The sequence below is a fragment of the Procambarus clarkii genome, chromosome 84 (genome assembly GCF_040958095.1).
Source record: "Procambarus clarkii isolate CNS0578487 chromosome 84, FALCON_Pclarkii_2.0, whole genome shotgun sequence".
NCBI classification, from domain to species: Eukaryota; Metazoa; Arthropoda; class Malacostraca; order Decapoda; family Cambaridae; genus Procambarus; species Procambarus clarkii.
The window spans coordinates 23,740,150-23,766,605 of NC_091233.1; positions in this window are offsets into that span (position 1 = coordinate 23,740,150).

Genomic DNA, 26,456 nt, shown 5'->3' on the forward strand with positions numbered 1-26,456 from the left:
ATTGATTAGAAATTAACAATACACACTTCATTTTCAATCAACTATTTGTTTCTCGTTAAAATACTTAGTAAGATATTGAAAAGGGGAGAAGTTCTGTTTTTATTGCATATATCGACGTTTCAGCCAGATTAGAGCGGTTTTACGTGTACATCTTCCATCTGTAATATAAGCGGAAAATCAGGATCATTTTAGTTAATTCGAATTGTGGAAAAAACACATTGATTTTTGTCATTTGTATTGTAAACAACATTGTCATATGTCTTTTCTTGGATCTAAATAATAAGAAACCTCGCTCTATGATTTGAAGTTAAAATCCTTAAATTTGGTAAAATAGTGACTTTTTCACGTTTTTCATGTAGTGTGATTTTACGGTAATATATTCGTTTTTACCAATATTTCGATACTACTTCATGTAGTATCACGATACGTGGTTTGGCCTTCAAATCTCATAATTTCGCATAATATTGCCTTTTAAGCAAGTTTTCTTGCGTTTGGTTTTGTACTAAAAATCATCGAATTTAGCAATATTTGACGTTTATCATCCTCATTTCCTTTATGTGATTTAAAGAAAATATCGTCGAATTAGGCAATATTTTGCCGTTTTTCTACGTTTTTGTGAATTTTCAGTTTATTGCTATTAATTCATTAAATATACGATATAAATGATGCAAACACATAATTGATTAGAAATTAACAATAAACACTTCATTTTTATTCAACTATTTGTTTCTCGTTAAAATGCTGAGTAAGATATTGAAAAGGGGAGAAGTTTTTTTTTTATTGCAAATATCGACGTTTCAGTCGGATTAGAGCGGTTTTACGTGTACATCTTCCATCTGTAATATAAGCGGAAAATCAGGATCAATTTAGTTAATTCTAATTGTGGAAAAAACACATTGATTTTTATCATTTGTATTGGAAACAACTTTGTCATATGTCTTTTCTTGGATCTAAATAATACGAAACCTCGCTCAATGATTTGAAGTTAAAATCCTCAAATTTGGTAAAATAGTGACTTTTTTCTCGTTTTTCATGTAGTGTGATTTTACGTAAATATATTCGTTTCTACCAATATTTCGATACTACTTCATGTAGTATCACGATACGTAATTTGGCCTTCAAATCTCAGAATTTTGCATAATATTGCCTTTTAAGCAAGTTTTCTTGCGTTTGGTTTTGTACTAAAAATCATCGAATTTAGCAATATTTTGACGTTTATCATCCTCATTTCCTTCATGTGATTTAAAGAAAATATCGTCAAATTATGCAATATTTTGCCGTTTTTGCACGTTTTTGTGAATTTTCAGTTTATTGCTATTAATTCATTATATATACGATATAAATGATGCAACACATAATTGATTAGAAATTAACAATAAACACTTCATTTTAATTAACTACTTGTTTCTCGTTGAAATGCTGAGTAAGATATTGAAAAGGGGAGAAGTTCTGTTTTTATTGCATATATCGACGTTTCAGCCGGATTAGAGCGGTTTTACGTGTACATCTTCCATCTGTAATATAAGTGGAAAATCAGGATCATTTTAGTTAATTCTAATGAAAACACATTGCTTTTTTTTATTTGCATTGGAAACAACATTGTCATATGTCTTTTCTTGGACCTAAATAATACGAAACCTCGCTCTATGATTTGAAGTTAAAATCCTCAAATTTGGTAAAATAGTGAATTTTTTCTCGTTTTTCATGTAGTGTGATTTTACGTAAATATATTCGTTTTTACCAATATTTCGATACTACTTCATGTAGTATCACGATACGTGATTTGACCTTCATATCTCAGAATTTTGCATAATATTGCATTTCAAGCAAGTTTTCTTGCGTTTGGTTTTGTACTAAAAATCATCGAATTTACCAATATTTGGACGCTTATCATCCCCTTTTCCTTTATGTAATATAGAGAAAATATCATCGAATTAGGCAGTATTTTGCCGTTTTTCCACGTTTTTTTGAATTTTCAGTTTATTGTTATTAATTCATTATATATACGATAAAAATGATGCAAACACATAATTGATTAAAAATTAACAATACACACTTCATTTTCAATCAATTATTTGTTTCTCGTTAAAATACTGAGTAAGATATTGAAAAGGGGAGAAGTTCCGTTTTTATTGCATATATCGACGTTTCAGCCAGATTAGAGCGGTTTTACGTGTACATCTTCCATCTGTAATATAAGCGAAAAATCAGGATCATTTTAGTTAATTCGAATTGTGGAAAAACACATTGATTTTTATCATTTGTATTGTAAACAACATTGCCATATGTCTTTTCTTGGATCTAAATAATAAGAAACCTCGCTCTATGATTTGAAGTTAAAATCCTCAAATTTGGTAAAATAGTGACTTTTTTCACGTTTTTCATATAGTGTGATTTTACGGTAATATATTCGTTTTTACCAATATTTCGATACTACTTCATGTAGTATCACGATACGTGGTTTGGCCTTCAAATCTCATAATTTCGCATAATATTGCCTTTTAAGCAAGTTTTCTTGCGTTTGGTTTTGTACTAAAAATCATCGAATTTAGCAATATTTTGACGTTTATCATCCTCATTTCCTTTAATGTGATTTAAAGAAAATATCGTCGAATTAGGCAATATTTTGCCGTTTTTCTACGTTTTTGTGAATTTTCAGTTTATTGCTATTACTTCATTAAATATACGATATAAATGATGCAAACACATAATTGATTAGAAATTAACAATAAACACTTCATTTTTATTCAACTATTTGTTTCTCGTTAAAATGCTGAGTAAGATATTGAAAAGGGGAGAAGTTCTGTTTTTATTGCATATATCGACGTTTCAGCCGGATTAGAGCGGTTTTACGTGTACATCTTCCATCTGTAATATAACTGGAAAATCAGGATCATTTTAGTTAATTCTAATGAAAACACATTGATTTTTTTTTATTTGAATTGGAAACAACATTGTCATATGTCTTTTCTTGGATCTAAATAATACGAAACCTCGCTCTATGATTTGAAGTTAAAATCCTCAAATTTGGTAAAATAGTGACTTTTTTCTCGTTTTTCATGTAGTGTGATTTTACGTAAATATATTCGTTTTTACCAATATTTCGATACTACTTAATGTAGTATCACGATACGTGATTTGACCTTCATATCTCAGAATTTTGCATAATATTGCATTTTAAGCAAGTTTTCTTGCGTTTGGTTTTGTACTAAAAATCATCGAATTTAGCAATATTTTGACGTTTATCATCCCCTTTTCCTTTATGTGATTTAAAGAAAATACCGTCTAATTAGGCAATTTTTTGCCGTTTTTCCACGTTTTTGTGAATTTTCAGTTTATTGCTATTAATTCATTAAATATACGATATAAATGATGCAAACACATAATTGATTAGAAATTAACAATAAACACTTCATTTATATTCAACTATTTGTTTCTCGTTAAAATGCTGAGTAAGATATTGAAAAGGGGAGAAGTTCTGTTTTTATTGCATATATCGACGTTTCAGCCGGATTAGAGCGGTTTTACGTGTACATCTTCCACCTGTAATATAAGTGGAAAATCAGGATCATTTTAGTTAATTCTAATGAAAACACATTGATTTTTTTCATTTGAATTGGAAACTACATTGTCATATGTCTTTTCTTGGATCTTAATAATACGAATCCTTGCTCTATGATTTGAAGTTAAAATCCTCAAATTTGGTAAAATAGTGACTTTTTTCTCGTTTTTCATGTAGTGTGATTTTACGTAAATATATTCGTTTTTACCAATATTTCGATACTACTTCATGTAGTATCACGATACGTGGTTTGGCCTTCAAATCTCATAATTTCGCATAATATTGCCTTTTAAGCAAGTTTTTCTTGCGTTTGGTTTTGTACTAAAAATCATCGAATTTAGCAATATTTTGACGTTTATCATCCTCATTTCCTTTATGTGATTTAAGAAAATATCGTCGAATTAGGCAATATTTTGCCGTTTTTCTACGTTTTTGTGAATTTTCAGTTTATTGCTATTAATTCATTAAATATACGATATAAATGATGCAAACACATAATTGATTAGAAATTAACAATAAACACTTCATTTTTATTCAACTATTTGTTTCTCGTTAAAATGCTGAGTAAGATATTGAAAAGGGGAGAAGTTCTCTTTTTATTGCAAATATCGACGTTTCAGCCGGATTAGAGCGGTTTTACGTGTACATCTTCCATCTGTAATATAAGCGGAAAATCAGGATCAATTTAGTTAATTCTAATTTTGGAAAAACACATTGAATTTATCATTTGTATTGGAAACAACATTGTCATATGTCTTTTCTTGGATCTAAATAATACGAAACCTCGCTCAATGATTTGAAGTTAAAATCCTCAAATTTGGTAAAATAGTGACTTTTTTCTCGTTTTTCATGTAGTGTGATTTTACGTAAATATATTCGTTTCTACCAATATTTCGATACTACTTCATGTAGTATCACGATACGTAATTTGGCCTTCAAATCTCATAATTTCGCATAATATTGCATTTTAAGCAAGTTTTCTTGCGTTTGGTATTGTACTAAAAATCATCGAATTTAGCAATATTTTGACGTTTATCATCCTCATTTCCTTCATGTGATTTAAAGAAAATCTCGTCGAATTATGCAATATTTTGCCGTTTTTGCACGTTTTTGTGAATTTTCAGTTTATTGCTATTAATTCATTATATATACGATATAAATGATGCAAACACATAATTGATTAGAAATTAACAATAAACACTTCATTTTTAATCAACTATTTGTTTCTCGTTGAAATGCTGAGTAAGATATTGAAATGGGGAGAAGTTCTGTTTTTATTGCATATATCGACGTTTCAGCCGGATTAGAGCGGTTTTACGTGTACATCTTCCATCTGTAATATAAGTGGAAAATCAGGATCATTTTAGTTAATTCTAATGAAAACACATTGCTTTTTTTTTTATTTGCATTGGAAACAACATTGTCATAGGTCTTTTCTTGGATCTAAATAATACGAAACCTCGCTCTATGATTTGAAGTTAAAATCCTCAAATTTGGTAAAATAGTGACTTTTTTCTCGTTTTTCATGTAGTGTGATTTTACGTAAATATATTCGTTTTTACCAATATTTCGATACTACTTCATGTAGTATCACGATACGTGATTTGACCTTCATATCTCAGAATTTTGCATAATATTGCATTTTAAGCAAGTTTTCTTGCGTTTGGGTTTGTACTAAAAATCATCGAATTTAGCAATATTTTGACGTTTATCATCCCCTTTTCCTTTATGTGATTTAAAGAAAATACCGTCTAATTAGGCAATTTTTTGCCGTTTTTCCACGTTTTTGTGAATTTTCAGTTTATTGCTATTAATTCATTAAATATACGATATAAATGATGCAAACACATAATTGATTAGAAATTAACAATAAACACTTCATTTATATTCAACTATTTGTTTCTCGTTAAAATGCTGAGTAAGATATTGAAAAGGGGAGAAGTTCTGTTTTTATTGCATATATCGACGTTTCAGCCGGATTAGAGCGGTTTTACGTGTACATCTTCCACCTGTAATATAAGTGGAAAATCAGGATCATTTTAGTTAATTCTAATGAAAACACATTGATTTTTTTCATTTGAATTGGAAACTACATTGTCATATGTCTTTTCTTGGATCTTAATAATACGAATCCTTGCTCTATGATTTGAAGTTAAAATCCTCAAATTTGGTAAAATAGTGACTTTTTTCTCGTTTTTCATGTAGTGTGATTTTACGTAAATATATTCGTTTTTACCAATATTTCGATACTACTTCATGTAGTATCACGATACGTGGTTTGGCCTTCAAATCTCATAATTTCGCATAATATTGCCTTTTAAGCAAGTTTTCTTGCGTTTGGTTTTGTACTAAAAATCATCGAATTTAGCAATATTTTGACGTTTATCATCCTCATTTCCTTTATGTGATTTAAAGAAAATATCGTCGAATTAGGCAATATTTTGCCGTTTTTCTACGTTTTTGTGAATTTTCAGTTTATTGCTATTAATTCATTAAATATACGATATAAATGATGCAAACACATAATTGATTAGAAATTAACAATAAACACTTCATTTTTATTCAACTATTTGTTTCTCGTTAAAATGCTGAGTAAGATATTGAAAAGGGGAGAAGTTCTCTTTTTATTGCAAATATCGACGTTTCAGCCGGATTAGAGCGGTTTTACGTGTACATCTTCCATCTGTAATATAAGCGGAAAATCAGGATCAATTTAGTTAATTCTAATTTTGGAAAAACACATTGAATTTATCATTTGTATTGGAAACAACATTGTCATATGTCTTTTCTTGGATCTAAATAATACGAAACCTCGCTCAATGATTTGAAGTTAAAATCCTCAAATTTGGTAAAATAGTGACTTTTTTCTCGTTTTTCATGTAGTGTGATTTTACGTAAATATATTCGTTTCTACCAATATTTCGATACTACTTCATGTAGTATCACGATACGTAATTTGGCCTTCAAATCTCATAATTTCGCATAATATTGCATTTTAAGCAAGTTTTCTTGCGTTTGGTATTGTACTAAAAATCATCGAATTTAGCAATATTTTGACGTTTATCATCCTCATTTCCTTCATGTGATTTAAAGAAAATCTCGTCGAATTATGCAATATTTTGCCGTTTTTGCACGTTTTTGTGAATTTTCAGTTTATTGCTATTAATTCATTATATATACGATATAAATGATGCAAACACATAATTGATTAGAAATTAACAATAAACACTTCATTTTTAATCAACTATTTGTTTCTCGTTGAAATGCTGAGTAAGATATTGAAATGGGGAGAAGTTCTGTTTTTATTGCATATATCGACGTTTCAGCCGGATTAGAGCGGTTTTACGTGTACATCTTCCATCTGTAATATAAGTGGAAAATCAGGATCATTTTAGTTAATTCTAATGAAAACACATTGCTTTTTTTTTTATTTGCATTGGAAACAACATTGTCATAGGTCTTTTCTTGGATCTAAATAATACGAAACCTCGCTCTATGATTTGAAGTTAAAATCCTCAAATTTGGTAAAATAGTGACTTTTTTCTCGTTTTTCATGTAGTGTGATTTTACGTAAATATATTCGTTTTTACCAATATTTCGATACTACTTCATGTAGTATCACGATACGTGATTTGACCTTCATATCTCAGAATTTTGCATAATATTGCATTTTAAGCAAGTTTTCTTGCGTTTGGGTTTGTACTAAAAATCATCGAATTTAGCAATATTTTGACGTTTATCATCCCCTTTTCCTTTATGTGATATAGAGAAAATATCATCGAATTAGGCAGTATTTTGCCGTTTTTCCACGTTTTTTTTAATTTTCAGTTTATTGTTATTAATTCATTATATATACGATAAAAATGATGCAAACACATAATTGATTAGAAATTAACAATACACACTTCATTTTCAATCAACTATTTGTTTCTCGTTAAAATACTTAGTAAGATATTGAAAAGGGGAGAAGTTCTGTTTTTATTGCATATATCGACGTTTCAGCCAGATTAGAGCGGTTTTACGTGTACATCTTCCATCTGTAATATAAGCGTAAAATCAGGATCATTTTAGTTAATTCGAATTGTGGAAAAACACATTGGTTTTTGTCATTTGTATCGTAAACAACATTGTCATATGTCTTTTCTTGGATCTAAATAATACGAAACCTCGCTCAATGATTTGAAGTTAAAATCCTCAAATTTGGTAAAATAGTGATTCTTTTTCTCGTTTTTCATGTAGTGTGATTTTACGTAAATATATTCGTTTCTACCAATATTTCGATACTACTTCATGTAGTATCACGATACGTAATTTGGCCTTCAAATCTCAGAATTTCGCATAATATTGCATTTTAAGCAAGTTTTCTTGCGTTTGGTATTGTACTAAAAATCATCGAATTTAGCAATATTTTGACGTTTATCATCCTCATTTCCTTCATGTGATTTAAAGAAAATATCGTCGAATTATGCAATATTTTGCCGTTTTTGCACGTTTTTGTGAATTTTCAGTTTATTGCTATTAATTCATTATATATACGATATAAATGATGCAAACACATAATTGATTAGATATTAACAATAAACACTTCATTTTTAATCAACTATTTGTTTCTCGTTGAAATGCTGAGTAAGATATTGAAAAGGGGAGAAGTTCTGTTTTTATTGCATATATCGACGTTTCAGCCGGATTAGAGCGGTTTTACGTGTACATCTTCCATCTGTAATATAAGTGGAAAATCAGGATCATTTTAGTTAATTCTAATGAAAACACATTGCTTTTTTTTTATTTGCATTGGAAACAACATTGTCATATGTCTTTTCTTGGATCTAAATAATACGAAACCTCGCTCTATGATTTGAAGTTAAAATCCTCAAATTTGGTAAAATAGTGACTTTTTTCTCGTTTTTCATGTAGTGTGATTTTACGTAAATATATTCGTTTTTACCAATATTTCGATACTACTTCATGTAGTATCACGATACGTGATTTGACCTTCATATCTCAGAATTTTGCATAATATTGCATTTTAAGCAAGTTTTCTGGCGTTTGGGTTTGTACTAAAAATCATCGAATTTAGCAATATTTTGACGTTTATCATCCCCTTTTCCTTTATGTGATATAGAGAAAATATCATCGAATTAGGCAGTATTTTGCCGTTTTTCCACGTTTTTTTTTAATTTTCAGTTTATTGTTATTAATTCATTAAATATACGATAAAAATGATGCAAACACATAATTGATTAGAAATTAACAATACACACTTCATTTTCAATCAACTATTTGTTTCTCGTTAAAATACTTAGTAAGATATTGAAAAGGGGAGAAGTTCTGTTTTTATTGCATATATCGACGTTTCAGCCAGATTAGAGCGGTTTTACGTGTACATCTTCCATCTGTAATATAAGCGGAAAATCAGGATCATTTTAGTTAATTCGAATTGTGGAAAAACACATTGATTTTTGTCATTTGTATTGTAAACAACATTGTCATATGTCTTTTCTTGGATCTAAATAATAAGAAACCTCGCTCTATGATTTGAAGTTAAAATCCTTAAATTTGGTAAAATAGTGACTTTTTTTCACGTTTTTCATGTAGTGTGATTTTACGGTAATATATTCGTTTTACCAATATTTCGATACTACTTCATGTAGTATCACGATACGTGGTTTGGCCTTCAAATCTCATAATTTCGCATAATATTGCCTTTTAAGCAAGTTTTCTTGCGTTTGGTTTTGTACTAAAAATCATCGAATTTAGCAATATTTTGACGTTTATCATCCTCATTTCCTTTATGTGATTTAAAGAAAATATCGTCGAATTAGGCAATATTTTGCCGTTTTTCTACGTTTTTGTGAATTTTCAGTTTATTGCTATTAATTCATTAAATATACGATATAAATGATGCAAACACATAATTGATTAGAAATTAACAATAAACACTTCATTTTTATTCAACTATTTGTTTCTCGTTAAAATGCTGAGTAAGATATTGAAAAGGGGAGAAGTTTTTTTTTTTATTGCAAATATCGACGTTTCAGTCGGATTAGAGCGGTTTTACGTGTACATCTTCCATCTGTAATATAAGCGGAAAATCAGGATCAATTTAGTTAATTCTAATTGTGGAAAAACACATTGATTTTTATCATTTGTATTGGAAACAACTTTGTCATATGTCTTTTCTTGGATCTAAATAATACGAAACCTCGCTCAATGATTTGAAGTTAAAATCCTCAAATTTGGTAAAATAGTGACTTTTTTTCTCGTTTTTCATGTAGTGTGATTTTACGTAAATATATTCGTTTCTACCAATATTTCGATACTACTTCATGTAGTATCACGATACGTAATTTGGCCTTCAAATCTCAGAATTTTGCATAATATTGCCTTTTAAGCAAGTTTTCTTGCGTTTGGTTTTGCACTAAAAATCATCGAATTTAGCAATATTTTGACGTTTATCATCCTCATTTCCTTCATGTGATTTAAAGAAAATATCGTCAAATTATGCAATATTTTGCCGTTTTTGCACGTTTTTGTGAATTTTCAGTTTATTGCTATTAATTCATTATATATACGATATAAATGATGCAAACACATAATTGATTAGAAATTAACAATAAACACTTCATTTTTAATTAACTACTTGTTTCTCGTTGAAATGCTGAGTAAGATATTTAAAAGGGGAGAAGTTCTGTTTTTATTGCATATATCGACGTTTCAGCCGGATTAGAGCGGTTTTACGTGTACATCTTCCATCTGTAATATAAGTGGAAAATCAGGATCATTTTAGTTAATTCTAATGAAAACACATTGATTTTTTTTTATTTGAATTGGAAACAACATTGTCATATGTCTTTTCTTGGATCTAAATAATACGAAACCTCGCTCTATGATTTGAAGTTAAAATCCTCAAATTTGGTAAAATAGTGACTTTTTTCTCGTTTTTCATGTAGTGTGATTTTACGTAAATATATTCGTTTTTACCAATATTTCGATACTACTTCATGTAGTATCACGATACGTGATTTGACCTTCATATCTCAGAATTTTGCATAATATTGCATTTTAAGCAAGTTTTCTTGCGTTTGGTTTTGTACTAAAAATCATCGAATTTAGCAATATTTTGACGTTTATCATCCCCTTTTCCTTTATGTGATTTAAAGAAAATACCGTCTAATTAGGCAATTTTTTGCCGTTTTTCCACGTTTTTGTGAATTTTCAGTTTATTGCTATTAATTCATTAAATATACGATATAAATGATGCAAACACATAATTGATTAGAAATTAACAATAAACACTTCATTTATATTCAACTATTTGTTTCTCGTTAAAATGCTGAGTAAGATATTGAAAAGGGGAGAAGTTCTGTTTTTATTGCATATATCGACGTTTCAGCCGGATTAGAGCGGTTTTACGTGTACATCTTCCACCTGTAATATAAGTGGAAAATCAGGATCATTTTAGTTAATTCTAATGAAAACACATTGATTTTTTTCATTTGAATTGGAAACTACATTGTCATATGTCTTTTCTTGGATCTTAATAATACGAATCCTTGCTCTATGATTTGAAGTTAAAATCCTCAAATTTGGTAAAATAGTGACTTTTTTCTCGTTTTTCATGTAGTGTGATTTTACGTAAATATATTCGTTTTTACCAATATTTCGATACTACTTCATGTAGTATCACGATACGTGGTTTGGCCTTCAAATCTCATAATTTCGCATAATATTGCCTTTTAAGCAAGTTTTCTTGCGTTTGGTTTTGTACTAAAAATCATCGAATTTAGCAATATTTTGACGTTTATCATCCTCATTTCCTTTATGTGATTTAAAGAAAATATCGTCGAATTAGGCAATATTTTGCCGTTTTTCTACGTTTTTGTGAATTTTCAGTTTATTGCTATTAATTCATTAAATATACGATATAAATGATGCAAACACATAATTGATTAGAAATTAACAATAAACACTTCATTTTTATTCAACTATTTGTTTCTCGTTAAAATGCTGAGTAAGATATTGAAAAGGGGAGAAGTTCTCTTTTTATTGCAAATATCGACGTTTCAGCCGGATTAGAGCGGTTTTACGTGTACATCTTCCATCTGTAATATAAGCGGAAAATCAGGATCAATTTAGTTAATTCTAATTTTGGAAAAACACATTGAATTTATCATTTGTATTGGAAACAACATTGTCATATGTCTTTTCTTGGATCTAAATAATACGAAACCTCGCTCAATGATTTGAAGTTAAAATCCTCAAATTTGGTAAAATAGTGACTTTTTTCTCGTTTTTCATGTAGTGTGATTTTACGTAAATATATTCGTTTCTACCAATATTTCGATACTACTTCATGTAGTATCACGATACGTAATTTGGCCTTCAAATCTCAGAATTTCGCATAATATTGCATTTTAAGCAAGTTTTCTTGCGTTTGGTATTGTACTAAAAATCATCGAATTTAGCAATATTTTGACGTTTATCATCCTCATTTCCTTCATGTGATTTAAAGAAAATCTCGTCGAATTATGCAATATTTTGCCGTTTTTGCACGTTTTTGTGAATTTTCAGTTTATTGCTATTAATTCATTATATATACGATATAAATGATGCAAACACATAATTGATTAGAAATTAACAATAAACACTTCATTTTTAATCAACTATTTGTTTCTCGTTGAAATGCTGAGTAAGATATTGAAATGGGGAGAAGTTCTGTTTTTATTGCATATATCGACGTTTCAGCCGGATTAGAGCGGTTTTACGTGTACATCTTCCATCTGTAATATAAGTGGAAAATCAGGATCATTTTAGTTAATTCTAATGAAAACACATTGCTTTTTTTTTTATTTGCATTGGAAACAACATTGTCATAGGTCTTTTCTTGGATCTAAATAATACGAAACCTCGCTCTATGATTTGAAGTTAAAATCCTCAAATTTGGTAAAATAGTGACTTTTTTCTCGTTTTTCATGTAGTGTGATTTTACGTAAATATATTCGTTTTTACCAATATTTCGATACTACTTCATGTAGTATCACGATACGTGATTTGACCTTCATATCTCAGAATTTTGCATAATATTGCATTTTAAGCAAGTTTTCTTGCGTTTGGGTTTGTACTAAAAATCATCGAATTTAGCAATATTTTGACGTTTATCATCCCCTTTTCCTTTATGTGATATAGAGAAAATATCATCGAATTAGGCAGTATTTTGCCGTTTTTCCACGTTTTTTTTAATTTTCAGTTTATTGTTATTAATTCATTATATATACGATAAAAATGATGCAAACACATAATTGATTAGAAATTAACAATACACACTTCATTTTCAATCAACTATTTGTTTCTCGTTAAAATACTTAGTAAGATATTGAAAAGGGGAGAAGTTCTGTTTTTATTGCATATATCGACGTTTCAGCCAGATTAGAGCGGTTTTACGTGTACATCTTCCATCTGTAATATAAGCGTAAAATCAGGATCATTTTAGTTAATTCGAATTGTGGAAAAACACATTGGTTTTTGTCATTTGTATCGTAAACAACATTGTCATATGTCTTTTCTTGGATCTAAATAATACGAAACCTCGCTCAATGATTTGAAGTTAAAATCCTCAAATTTGGTAAAATAGTGATTTTTTTTCTCGTTTTTCATGTAGTGTGATTTTACGTAAATATATTCGTTTCTACCAATATTTCGATACTACTTCATGTAGTATCACGATACGTAATTTGGCCTTCAAATCTCAGAATTTCGCATAATATTGCATTTTAAGCAAGTTTTCTTGCGTTTGGTATTGTACTAAAAATCATCGAATTTAGCAATATTTTGACGTTTATCATCCACATTTCCTTCATGTGATTTAAAGAAAATATCGTCGAATTATGCAATATTTTGCCGTTTTTGCACGTTTTTGTGAATTTTCAGTTTATTGCTATTAATTCATTATATATACGATATAAATGATGCAAACACATAATTGATTAGATATTAACAATAAACACTTCATTTTTAATCAACTATTTGTTTCTCGTTGAAATGCTGAGTAAGATATTGAAAAGGGGAGAAGTTCTGTTTTTATTGCATATATCGACGTTTCAGCCGGATTAGAGCGGTTTTACGTGTACATCTTCCATCTGTAATATAAGTGGAAAATCAGGATCATTTTAGTTAATTCTAATGAAAACACATTGCTTTTTTTTATTTGCATTGGAAACAACATTGTCATATGTCTTTTCTTGGATCTAAATAATACGAAACCTCGCTCTATGATTTGAAGTTAAAATCCTCAAATTTGGTAAAATAGTGACTTTTTTCTCGTTTTTCATGTAGTGTGATTTTACGTAAATATATTCGTTTTTACCAATATTTCGATACTACTTCATGTAGTATCACGATACGTGATTTGACCTTCATATCTCAGAATTTTGCATAATATTGCATTTTAAGCAAGTTTTCTGGCGTTTGGGTTTGTACTAAAAATCATCGAATTTAGCAATATTTTGACGTTTATCATCCCCTTTTCTTTTATGTGATATAGAGAAAATATCATCGAATTAGGCAGTATTTTGCCGTTTTTCCACGTTTTTTTTAATTTTCAGTTTATTGTTATTAATTCATTATATATACGATAAAAATGATGCAAACACATAATTGATTAGAAATTAACAATACACACTTCATTTTCAATCAACTATTTGTTTCTCGTTAAAATACTTAGTAAGATATTGAAAAGGGGAGAAGTTCTGTTTTTATTGCATATATCGACGTTTCAGCCAGATTAGAGCGGTTTTACGTGTACATCTTCCATCTGTAATATAAGCGGAAAATCAGGATCATTTTAGTTAATTCGAATTGTGGAAAAACACATTGATTTTTGTCATTTGTATTGTAAACAACATTGTCATATGTCTTTTCTTGGATCTAAATAATAAGGAACCTCGCTCTATGATTTGAAGTTAAAATCCTCAAATTTGGTAAAATAGTGACTTTTTTTCACGTTTTTCATGTAGTGTGATTTTACGGTAATATATTCGTTTTACCAATATTTCGATACTACTTCATGTAGTATCACGATACGTGGTTTGGCCTTCAAATCTCATAATTTCGCATAATATTGCCTTTTAAGCAAGTTTTCTTGCGTTTGGTTTTGTACTAAAAATCATCGAATTTAGCAATATTTTGACGTTTATCATCCTCTTTTCCTTTATGTGATTTAAAGAAAATATCGTCGAATTAGGCAATATTTTGCCGTTTTTCTACGTTTTTGTGAATTTTCAGTTTATTGCTATTACTTCATTAAATATACGAAATAAATGATGCAAACACATAATTGATTAGAAATTAACAATAAACACTTCATTTTTATTCAACTATTTGTTTCTCGTTAAAATGCTGAGTAAGATATTGAAAACGGGAGAAGTTCTGTTTTTATTGCATATATCGACGTTTCAGCCGGATTAGAGCGGTTTTACGTGTACATCTTCCATCTGTAATATAAGTGGAAAATCAGGATCATTTTAGTTAAATCTAATGAAAACACATTGATTTTTTTCATTTGAATTGGAAACTACATTGTCATATGTCTTTTCTTGGATCTTAATAATACGAATCCTTGCTCTATGATTTGAAGTTAAAATCCTCAAATTTGGTAAAATAGTGACTTTTTTCTCGTTTTTCATGTAGTGTGATTTTACGTAAATATATTCGTTTTTACCAATATTTCGATACTACTTCATGTAGTATCACGATACGTGATTTGACCTTCATATCTCAGAATTTTGCATAATATTGCATTTTAAGCAAGTTTTCTTGCGTTTGGTTTTGTACTAAAAATCATCGAATTTATCAATGTTTTGACGTTTATCATTCCCTTTTCCTTTATGTGATATAGAGAAAATATCATCGAATTAGGCAGTATATTGCCGTTTTTTCACGTTTTTGAGAATTTTCCGTTTATTGTTATTAATTCATTATATATACGATAAAAATGAGGCAAACACATAATTGATTAGAAATTAACAATACACACTTCATTTTCAATCAACTATTTGTTTCTCGTTAAAATACTGAGTAAGATATTAAAAGGGGAGAAGTTCTGTTTTTATTGCATATATCGACGTTTCAGCCAGATTAGAGCGGTTTTACGTGTACATCTTCCATCTGTAATATAAGCGGAAAATCAGGATCATTTTAGTTAATTCTAATTGTGGAAAAACACATTGATTTTTATCATTTGTATTGGAAACAACATTGTCATATGTCTTTTCTTGGATCTAAATAATAAGAAACCTCGCTCTATGATTTGAAGTTAAAATCCTCAAATTTGGTAAAATAGTGACTTTTTTCACGTTTTTCATGTAGTGTGATTTTACGGTAATATATTCGTTTTTACCAATATTTCGATACTACTTCATGTAGTATCACGATACGTGGTTTGGCCTTCAAATCTCATAATTTCGCATAATATTGCCTTTTAAGCAAGTTTTCTTGCGTTTGGTTTTGTACTAAAAATCATCGAATTTAGCAATATTTTGACGTTTATCATCCTCATTTCCTTTATGTGATTTAAAGAAAATATCGTCGAATTAGGCAATATTTTGCCGTTTTTCTACGTTTTTGTGAATTTTCAGTTTATTGCTATTAATTCATTAAATATACGATATAAATGATGCAAACACATAATTGATTAGAAATTAACAATAAACACTTCATTTTTATTCAACTATTTGTTTCTCGTTAAAATGCTGAGTAAGATATTGAAAAGGGGAGAAGTTTTTTTTTTTTATTGCAAATATCGACGTTTCAGTCGGATTAGAGCGGTTTTACGTGTACATCTTCCATCTGTAATATAAGCGGAAAATCAGGATCAATTTAGTTAATTCTAATTGTGGAAAAACACATTGATTTTTATCATTTGTATTGGAAACAACTTTGTCATATGTCTTTTCTTGGATCTAAATAATACGAAACCTCGCTCAATGATTTGAAGTTAAAATCCTCAAATTTGGTAAAATAGTGACTTTTTTCTCGTTTTTCATGTAGTGTGATTTTACGTAAATATATTCGTTTTTACCAATATTTCGATACTACTTCATGTAGTATCACGATACGTGATTTGACCTTCATATCTCAGAATTTTGCATAATATTGCATTTTAAGCAAGTTTTCTTGCGTTTGGGTTTGTACTAAAAATCATCGAATTTAGCAATATTTTGACGTTTATCATCCCCTTTTCCTTTATGTGATATAGAGAAAATATCATCGAATTAGGCAGTATTTTGCCGTTTTTCCACGTTTTTTTTAATTTTCAGTTTATTGTTATTAATTCATTATATATACGATAAAAATGATGCAAACACATAATTGATTAGAAATTAACAATACACACTTCATTTTCAATCAACTATTTGTTTCTCGTTAAAATACTTAGTAAGATATTGAAAAGGGGAGAAGTTCTGTTTTTATTGCATATATCGACGTTTCAGCCAGATTAGAGCGGTTTTACGTGTACATCTTCCATCTGTAATATAAGCGTAAAATCAGGATCATTTTAGTTAATTCGAATTGTGGAAAAACACATTGGTTTTTGTCATTTGTATCGTAAACAACATTGTCATATGTCTTTTCTTGGATCTAAATAATACGAAACCTCGCTCAATGATTTGAAGTTAAAATCCTCAAATTTGGTAAAATAGTGATTTTTTTTCTCGTTTTTCATGTAGTGTGATTTTACGTAAATATATTCGTTTCTACCAATATTTCGATACTACTTCATGTAGTATCACGATACGTAATTTGGCCTTCAAATCTCAGAATTTCGCATAATATTGCATTTTAAGCAAGTTTTCTTGCGTTTGGTATTGTACTAAAAATCATCGAATTTAGCAATATTTTGACGTTTATCATCCACATTTCCTTCATGTGATTTAAAGAAAATATCGTCGAATTATGCAATATTTTGCCGTTTTTGCACGTTTTTGTGAATTTTCAGTTTATTGCTATTAATTCATTATATATACGATATAAATGATGCAAACACATAATTGATTAGATATTAACAATAAACACTTCATTTTTAATCAACTATTTGTTTCTCGTTGAAATGCTGAGTAAGATATTGAAAAGGGGAGAAGTTCTGTTTTTATTGCATATATCGACGTTTCAGCCGGATTAGAGCGGTTTTACGTGTACATCTTCCATCTGTAATATAAGTGGAAAATCAGGATCATTTTAGTTAATTCTAATGAAAACACATTGCTTTTTTTTATTTGCATTGGAAACAACATTGTCATATGTCTTTTCTTGGATCTAAATAATACGAAACCTCGCTCTATGATTTGAAGTTAAAATCCTCAAATTTGGTAAAATAGTGACTTTTTTCTCGTTTTTCATGTAGTGTGATTTTACGTAAATATATTCGTTTTTACCAATATTTCGATACTACTTCATGTAGTATCACGATACGTGATTTGACCTTCATATCTCAGAATTTTGCATAATATTGCATTTTAAGCAAGTTTTCTGGCGTTTGGGTTTGTACTAAAAATCATCGAATTTAGCAATATTTTGACGTTTATCATCCCCTTTTCCTTTATGTGATATAGAGAAAATATCATCGAATTAGGCAGTATTTTGCCGTTTTTCCACGTTTTTTTTAATTTTCAGTTTATTGTTATTAATTCATTATATATACGATAAAAATGATGCAAACACATAATTGATTAGAAATTAACAATACACACTTCATTTTCAATCAACTATTTGTTTCTCGTTAAAATACTTAGTAAGATATTGAAAAGGGGAGAAGTTCTGTTTTTATTGCATATATCGACGTTTCAGCCAGATTAGAGCGGTTTTACGTGTACATCTTCCATCTGTAATATAAGCGGAAAATCAGGATCATTTTAGTTAATTCGAATTGTGGAAAAACACATTGATTTTTGTCATTTGTATTGTAAACAACATTGTCATATGTCTTTTCTTGGATCTAAATAATAAGGAACCTCGCTCTATGATTTGAAGTTAAAATCCTCAAATTTGGTAAAATAGTGACTTTTTTTCACGTTTTTCATGTAGTGTGATTTTACGGTAATATATTCGTTTTACCAATATTTCGATACTACTTCATGTAGTATCACGATACGTGGTTTGGCCTTCAAATCTCATAATTTCGCATAATATTGCCTTTTAAGCAAGTTTTCTTGCGTTTGGTTTTGTACTAAAAATCATCGAATTTAGCAATATTTTGACGTTTATCATCCTCTTTTCCTTTATGTGATTTAAAGAAAATATCGTCGAATTAGGCAATATTTTGCCGTTTTTCTACGTTTTTGTGAATTTTCAGTTTATTGCTATTACTTCATTAAATATACGAAATAAATGATGCAAACACATAATTGATTAGAAATTAACAATAAACACTTCATTTTTATTCAACTATTTGTTTCTCGTTAAAATGCTGAGTAAGATATTGAAAACGGGAGAAGTTCTGTTTTTATTGCATATATCGACGTTTCAGCCGGATTAGAGCGGTTTTACGTGTACATCTTCCATCTGTAATATAAGTGGAAAATCAGGATCATTTTAGTTAAATCTAATGAAAACACATTGATTTTTTTCATTTGAATTGGAAACTACATTGTCATATGTCTTTTCTTGGATCTTAATAATACGAATCCTTGCTCTATGATTTGAAGTTAAAATCCTCAAATTTGGTAAAATAGTGACTTTTTTCTCGTTTTTCATGTAGTGTGATTTTACGTAAATATATTCGTTTTTACCAATATTTCGATACTACTTCATGTAGTATCACGATACGTGATTTGACCTTCATATCTCAGAATTTTGCATAATATTGCATTTTAAGCAAGTTTTCTTGCGTTTGGTTTTGTACTAAAAATCATCGAATTTATCAATGTTTTGACGTTTATCATTCCCTTTTCCTTTATGTGATATAGAGAAAATATCATCGAATTAGGCAGTATATTGCCGTTTTTTCACGTTTTTGAGAATTTTCCGTTTATTGTTATTAATTCATTATATATACGATAAAAATGAGGCAAACACATAATTGATTAGAAATTAACAATACACACTTCATTTTCAATCAACTATTTGTTTCTCGTTAAAATACTGAGTAAGATATTAAAAGGGGAGAAGTTCTGTTTTTATTGCATATATCGACGTTTCAGCCAGATTAGAGCGGTTTTACGTGTACATCTTCCATCTGTAATATAAGCGGAAAATCAGGATCATTTTAGTTAATTCTAATTGTGGAAAAACACATTGATTTTTATCATTTGTATTGGAAACAACATTGTCATATGTCTTTTCTTGGATCTAAATAATAAGAAACCTCGCTCTATGATTTGAAGTTAAAATCCTCAAATTTGGTAAAATAGTGACTTTTTTCACGTTTTTCATGTAGTGTGATTTTACGGTAATATATTCGTTTTTACCAATATTTCGATACTACTTCATGTAGTATCACGATACGTGGTTTGGCCTTCAAATCTCATAATTTCGCATAATATTGCCTTTTAAGCAAGTTTTCTTGCGTTTGGTTTTGTACTAAAAATCATCGAATTTAGCAATATTTTGACGTTTATCATCCTCATTTCCTTTATGTGATTTAAAGAAAATATCGTCGAATTAGGCAATATTTTGCCGTTTTTCTACGTTTTTGTGAATTTTCAGTTTATTGCTATTAATTCATTAAATATACGATATAAATGATGCAAACACATAATTGATTAGAAATTAACAATAAACACTTCATTTTTATTCAACTATTTGTTTCTCGTTAAAATGCTGAGTAAGATATTGAAAAGGGGAGAAGTTTTTTTTTTTATTGCAAATATCGACGTTTCAGTCGGATTAGAGCGGTTTTACGTGTACATCTTCCATCTGTAATATAAGCGGAAAATCAGGATCAATTTAGTTAATTCTAATTGTGGAAAAACACATTGATTTTTATCATTTGTATTGGAAACAACTTTGTCATATGTCTTTTCTTGGATCTAAATAATACGAAACCTCGCTCAATGATTTGAAGTTAAAATCCTCAAATTTGGTAAAATAGTGACTTTTTTTCTCGTTTTTCATGTAGTGTGATTTTACGTAAATATATTCGTTTCTACCAATATTTCGATACTACTTCATGTAGTATCACGATACGTAATTTGGCCTTCAAATCTCAGAATTTTGCATAATATTGCCTTTTAAGCAAGTTTTCTTGCGTTTGGTTTTGTACTAAAAATCATCGAATTTAGCAATATTTTGACGTTTATCATCCTCATTTCCTTCATGTGATTTAAAGAAAATATCGTCAAATTATGCAATATTTTGCCGTTTTTGCACGTTTTTGTGAATTTTCAGTTTATTGCTATTAATTCATTATATATACGATATAAATGATGCAAACACATAATTGATTAGAAATTAACAATAAACACTTCATTTTTAATTAACTACTTGTTTCTCGTTGAAATGCTGAGTAAGATATTGAAAAGGGGAGAAGTTCTGTTTATATTGCATATATCGACGTTTCAGCCGGATTAGAGCGGTTTTACGTGTACATCTTCCATCTGTAATATAAGTGGAAAATCAGGATCATTTTAGTTAATTCTAATGAAAACACATTGCTTTTTTTTATTTGCATTGGAAACAACATTGTCATATGTCTTTTCTTGGACCTAAATAATACGAAACCTCGCTCTATGATTTGAAGTTAAAATCCTCAAATTTGGTAAAATAGTGAATTTTTTCTCGTTTTTCATGTAGTGTGATTTTACGTAAATATATTCGTATTTACCAATATTTCGATACTACTTCATGTAGTATCACGATACGTGATTTGACCTTCATATCTGAGAATTTTGCATAATATTGCATTTCAAGCAAGTTTTCTTTTGTTTGGTTTTGTACTAAAAATCATTGAATTTACCAATATTTGGACGCTTATCATCCCCTTTTCCTTTATGTAATATAGAGAAAATATCATCGAATTAGGCAGTATTTTGCCGTTTTTCCACGTTTTTTGGAATTTTCAGTTTATTGTTATTAATTCATTATATATACGATAAAAATGATGCAAACACATAATTGATTAAAAATTAACAATACACACTTCATTTTCAATCAATTATTTGTTTCTCGTTAAAATACTGAGTAAGATATTGAAAAGGGGAGAAGTTCCGTTTTTATTGCATATATCGACGTTTCAGCCAGATTAGAGCGGTTTTACGTGTACATCTTCCATCTGTAATATAAGCGAAAAATCAGGATCATTTTAGTTAATTCGAATTGTGGAAAAACACATTGATTTTTATCATTTGTATTGTAAACAACATTGTCATATGTCTTTTCTTGGATCTAAATAATAAGAAACCTCGCTCTATGATTTGAAGTTAAAATCCTCAAATTTGGTAAAATAGTGACTTTTTTCACGTTTTTCATATAGTGTGATTTTACGGTAATATATTCGTTTTTACCAATATTTCGATACTACTTCATGTAGTATCACGATACGTGGTTTGGCCTTCAAATCTAATAATTTCGCATAATATTGCCTTTTAAGCAAGTTTTCTTGCGTTTGGTTTTGTACTAAAAATCATCGAATTTAGCAATATTTTGACGTTTATCATCCTCATTTCCTTTAATGTGATTTAAAGAAAATATCGTCGAATTAGGCAATATTTTGCCGTTTTTCTACGTTTTTGTGAATTTTCAGTTTATTGCTATTACTTCATTAAATATACGATATAAATGATGCAAACACATAATTGATTAGAAATTAACAATAAACACTTCATTTTTATTCAACTATTTGTTTCTCGTTAAAATGCTGAGTAAGATATTGAAAAGGGGAGAAGTTCTGTTTTTATTGCATATATCGACGTTTCAGCCGGATTAGAGCGGTTTTACGTGTACATCTTCCATTTGTAATATAAGTGGAAAATCAGGATCATTTTAGTTAATTCTAATGAAAACACATTGATTTTTTTTTATTTGAATTGGAAACAACATTGTCATATGTCTTTTCTTGGATCTAAATAATACGAAACCTCGCTCTATGATTTGAAGTTAAAATCCTCAAATTTGGTAAAATAGTGACTTTTTTCTCGTTTTTCATGTAGTGTGATTTTACGTAAATATATTCGTTTTTACCAATATTTCGATACTACTTCATGTAGTATCACGATACGTGATTTGACCTTCATATCTCAGAATTTTGCATAATATTGCATTTTAAGCAAGTTTTCTTGCGTTTGGTTTTGTACTAAAAATCATCGAATTTAGCAATATTTTGACGTTTATCATCCCCTTTTCCTTTATGTGATTTAAAGAAAATACCGTCTAATTAGGCAATTTTTTGCCGTTTTTCCACGTTTTTGTGAATTTTCAGTTTATTGCTATTAATTCATTAAATATACGATATAAATGATGCAAACACATAATTGATTAGAAATTAACAATAAACACTTCATTTATATTCAACTATTTGTTTCTCGTTAAAATGCTGAGTAAGATATTGAAAAGGGGAGAAGTTCTGTTTTTATTGCATATATCGACGTTTCAGCCGGATTAGAGCGGTTTTACGTGTACATCTTCCACCTGTAATATAAGTGGAAAATCAGGATCATTTTAGTTAATTCTAATGAAAACACATTGATTTTTTTCATTTGAATTGGAAACTACATTGTCATATGTCTTTTCTTGGATCTTAATAATACGAATCCTTGCTCTATGATTTGAAGTTAAAATCCTCAAATTTGGTAAAATAGTGACTTTTTTCTCGTTTTTCATGTAGTGTGATTTTACGTAAATATATTCGTTTTTACCAATATTTCGATACTACTTCATGTAGTATCACGATACGTGGTTTGGCCTTCAAATCTCATAATTTCGCATAATATTGCCTTTTAAGCAAGTTTTCTTGCGTTTGGTTTTGTACTAAAAATCATCGAATTTAGCAATATTTTGACGTTTATCATCCTCATTTCCTTTATGTGATTTAAAGAAAATATCGTCGAATTAGGCAATATTTTGCCGTTTTTCTACGTTTTTGTGAATTTTCAGTTTATTGCTATTAATTCATTAAATATACGATATAAATGATGCAAACACATAATTGATTAGAAATTAACAATAAACACTTCATTTATATTCAACTATTTGTTTCTCGTTAAAATGCTGAGTAAGATATTGAAAAGGGGAGAAGTTCTCTTTTTATTGCAAATATCGACGTTTCAGCCGGATTAGAGCGGTTTTACGTGTACATCTTCCATCTGTAATATAAGCGGAAAATCAGGATCAATTTAGTTAATTCTAATTTTGGAAAAACACATTGATTTTTATCATTTGTATTGGAAACAACATTGTCATATGTCTTTTCTTGGATCTAAATAATACGAAACCTCGCTCAATGATTTGAAGTTAAAATCCTCAAATTTGGTAAAATAATGACTTTTTTTCTCGTTTTTCATGTAGTGTGATTTTACGTAAATATATTCGTTTCTACCAATATTTCGATACTACATCATGTAGTATCACGATACGTAATTTGGCCTTCAAATCTCAGAATTTCGCATAATATTGCATTTTAAGCAAGTTTTCTTGCGTTTGGTATTGTACTAAAAATCATCGAATTTAGCAATATTTTGACGTTTATCATCCTCATTTCCTTCATGTGATTTAAAGAAAATCTCGTCGAATTATGCAATATTTTGCCGTTTTTGCACGTTTTTGTGAATTTTCAGTTTATTGCTATTAATTCATTATATATACGATATAAATGATGCAAACACATAATTGATTAGAAATTAACAATAAACACTTCATTTTTAATCAACTATTTGTTTCTCGTTGAAATGCTGAGTAAGATATTGAAATGGGGAGAAGTTCTGTTTTTATTGCATATATCGACGTTTCAGCCGGATTAGAGCGGTTTTACGTGTACATCTTCCATCTGTAATATAAGTGGAAAATCAGGATCATTTTAGTTAATTCTAATGAAAACACATTGCTTTTTTTTTTATTTGCATTGGAAACAACATTGTCATAGGTCTTTTCTTGGATCTAAATAATACGAAACCTCGCTCTATGATTTGAAGTTAAAATCCTCAAATTTGGTAAAATAGTGACTTTTTTCTCGTTTTTCATGTAGTGTGATTTTACGTAAATATATTCGTTTTTACCAATATTTCGATACTACTTCATGTAGTATCACGATACGTGATTTGACCTTCATATCTCAGAATTTTGAATAATATTGCATTTTAAGCAAGTTTTCTTGCGTTTGGGTTTGTACTAAAAATCATCGAATTTAGCAATATTTTGACGTTTATCATCCCCTTTTCCTTTATGTGATATAGAGAAAATATCATCGAATTAGGCAGTATTTTGCAGTTTTTCCACGTTTTTTTTAATTTTCAGTTTATTGTTATTAATTCATTATATATACGATAAAAATGATGCAAACACATAATTGATTAGAAATTAACAATACACACTTCATTTTCAATCAACTATTTGTTTCTCGTTAAAATACTTAGTAAGATATTGAAAAGGGGAGAAGTTCTGTTTTTATTGCATATATCGACGTTTCAGCCAGATTAGAGCGGTTTTACGTGTACATCTTCCATCTGTAATATAAGCGTAAAATCAGGATGATTTTAGTTAATTCGAATTGTGGAAAAACACATTGGTTTTTGTCATTTGTATCGTAAACAACATTGTCATATGTCTTTTCTTGGATCTAAATAATAAGAAACCTCGCTCTATGATTTGAAGTTAAAATCCTCAAATTTGGTAAAATAGTGACTTTTTCACGTTTTTCATGTAGTGTGATTTTACGGTAATATATTCGTTTTACCAATATTTCGATACTACTTCATGTAGTATCACGATACGTGGTTTGGCCTTCAAATCTCATAATTTCGCATAATATTGCCTTTTAAGCAAGTTTTCTTGCGTTTGGTTTTGTACTAAAAATCATCGAATTTAGCAATATTTTGAAGTTTATCATCCTCATTTCCTTTATGTGATTTAAAGAAAATATCGTCGAATTAGGCAATATTTTGCCGTTTTTCTACGTTTTTGTGAATTTTCAGTTTATTGCTATTACTTCATTAAATATACGAAATAAATGATGCAAACACATAATTGATTAGAAATTAACAATAAACACTTCATTTTTATTCAACTATTTGTTTCACGTTAAAATGCTGAGTAAGATATTGAAAACGGGAGAAGTTCTGTTTTTATTGCATATATCGACGTTTCAGCCGGATTAGAGCGGTTTTACGTGTACATCTTCCATCTGTAATATAAGTGGAAAATCAGGATCATTTTAGTTAATTCTAATGAAAACACATTGATTTTTTTCATTTGAATTGGAAACTACATTGTCATATGTCTTTTCTTGGATCTTAATAATACGAATCCTTGCTCTATGATTTGAAGTTAAAATCCTCAAATTTGGTAAAATAGTGACTTTTTTCTCGTTTTTCATGTAGTGTGATTTTACGTAAATATATTCGTTTTTACCAATATTTCGATACTACTTCATGTAGTATCACGATACGTGATTTGACCTTCATATCTCAGAATTGTGCATAATATTGCATTTTAAGCAAGTTTTCTTGCGTTTGGTTTTGTACTAAAAATCATCGAATTTAGCAATATTTTGACGTTTATCATCCTCATTTCCTCTATGTGATTTAAAGAAAATACCGTCGAATTAGGCAATATTTTGCCGTTTTTCCACGTTTTTGTGAATTTTCAGTTTATTGCTATTAATTCATTAAATATACGATATAAATGATGCAAACACATAATTGATTAGAAATTAACAATAAACACTTCATTTTTATTCAACTATTTGTTTCTC